Source organism: Aegilops tauschii, chromosome 1 (assembly GCF_002575655.3).
Source record: "Aegilops tauschii subsp. strangulata cultivar AL8/78 chromosome 1, Aet v6.0, whole genome shotgun sequence".
Taxonomy (NCBI): Eukaryota; Viridiplantae; Streptophyta; class Magnoliopsida; order Poales; family Poaceae; genus Aegilops; species Aegilops tauschii.
The window spans coordinates 429,011,875-429,013,941 of record NC_053035.3 but is presented as its reverse complement, the minus strand read 5'-3'; the positions used below and the strand labels follow the sequence as shown (position 1 = coordinate 429,013,941).

The 2,067-nt window shown below is 57.2% G+C and overlaps 1 pseudogene; it reads right to left on the bottom strand.

Moving 5' to 3' along the window:
• Window positions 1-688: 688 nt before the first annotated feature.
• LOC109776600 (uncharacterized) lies at window positions 689-1,856 on the bottom strand (annotated as a pseudogene).
• Window positions 1,857-2,067: the final 211 nt, after the last annotated feature.

Here is a 2,067-nt window from a genome sequence, read left to right as displayed (position 1 = left end):
GCTTGTTGCTCTTGAGTGATTAAACGCACATTTATTTGTATCACTCTCATCAATATATGGTAAAGAGTGGGAAGGGGGTTGGAGCATGAAGGGTGAGAGTGACAAACCAAGTGGCATGAGAAGCGATCCAAGGATGATTTGTTGGAAAAAGGATTACGATGCATTGGGAATCAGAACTGGAGACGTATTGTAGAGGGCCGTGTGTATCCTTAGACACATAGATCAGGATCTCCTTCTGCATCTATATCCTGAGAGACATAAGTCCAAGGAGGATGTGCTGAAAAATAGGGTTACAATGAGAAAAGTGCATGCTTTCTTTTTTTCCCGAGAAGCGAAGGCTTCAAGGTGGTGCCGGCGATTTAGTTCTGGATGACGGTCTGATGCACGTATTTGCTCAAACCTCTTTATTTTGACGCATAAATTCTGTTTTGGAATAGATGCTTCTTATTTTCCCTCCGACACTGGTTGACAAGGCTTAGGTATCATTCATTAGGCAGAAAATACATTCCCGTGGCGATGAACTCTAGATCGACCATTACCTTTTTTTTTGAATTTTCAAGGGGGGGGGGGGATTTCCCCACCTGAATTTATCATTTATCAGGGCCTGAACACCCAAGTAAAGCGTTTTGCACAAGTACATTTTACACAGACCTCAAGAAGGAGGAGAGGGGGGGGGGGGGGTGCAACATCAGGGGGTACAACACTCAAGCCACACATCCTCCGCTTGCTTAAGGGCGGTGGGGAGTCGAATGTGCCAGAGCACGGCGTCCTCTCTACAAGACTGGAGTAGTCGGGAAAGCGAGGGGTGGCAGGCCCTGTAAGAGGACCGCGTTGCGGTGCTTCCAAAGCTGCCAACAACAGAGGAGTAGGAAGGTCGCTCCTGCCCGGGGAGGCACCGAGCTTGGGTGAGACATGAGGTGGAGCAGCTTGATGGAGGAGACTGCCGGCATCACCCCAACCAAGGCCCAAAACTGCTAAACAAAGGGGCAGGCGAAGACGAGATGATCCGCAGACTCCAGCGGGGCTGAGCAGATGGGGCAGCCCGCTTCGGCCGGCTCAACAATGTGCTTCCACAGGAGGACATCCCTCGTGTGGACCCGAGCCTGAACCAGAAGCCAAGCAAAGAAACGGACCCGGCTGGGGGCGTAGTTGGCCCAGACGAAGTCGACGAACGGCGCCCTCACACCACCGAAGTGGCAGAGCTGGTGGACCCCAGCAGATGAGAGCGTGGCGCCTTTGGCACAGCCACGGCGGAGGGTCCGCTCATCCGGAGCCGCCGTCAGAACCAGCGCCTGGATGATGGGGAGCAGGACCCCTCTCTCGCGGGCATCGGCGTGGTTCAGGCGCGGGACAAGCCCCCTGTCCAGGCCGTGCTGGACCACATGCGCAACCGAGACGTCTGGCAGGGTGACGTGGGAGAAAAGGGAGCTCATCTGGACAGAGAGCACACTGCCGGGCAGCCAAGAATCAAGCCAAAAGGCCGTTGTGCGGCCGTCCCCGACGGAGACCCTCGTAATCGCCCTGTACAGAGGCATGAGTTTTGCCAGGGAGGCCCAGTGAAGCCCGGAGAGCGAGGTGACGGAGGCCGGGGTGAGCAGTGAGCGACCCAGCTCACCCCAGACCCAGCACGCCCACGGAGAGTCCTGGCGGGAGTGAAGACGGTGTAGGAGCTTCATCAGGAGACACCGGTTCTAGACCGGCAGCGCGCGCACCCCCAAGCCACCCTCATCCTTGGCGCGGACGACACGGTCCCAAGCGACAAGGCACTGCGCTCCCGACGCCTTGCCTACCCCGGACCATAGGAAGGAGCACCGCAGGGCGTCGATCGTCCGGAGGACGGAGTGAGGGACCTCCATTGCCGCCATGGCGTATGTTGGAAGCGCGTCCAGCACGGCATTGAGCAGCACTAGACGCCCCCAAAGGACAGCAGCTGGGTGCACCAGCCAGAGAGGTAGCGCTCGGCCTTGGAGATGAGTGGGGGGAAGTCATCCATGGTGAGCTTGCGGTTGGAGAGTGGGAGGCCAAGGTAGATTTGGGGGAAACCCCCCACGACGCACTCCAAAACTC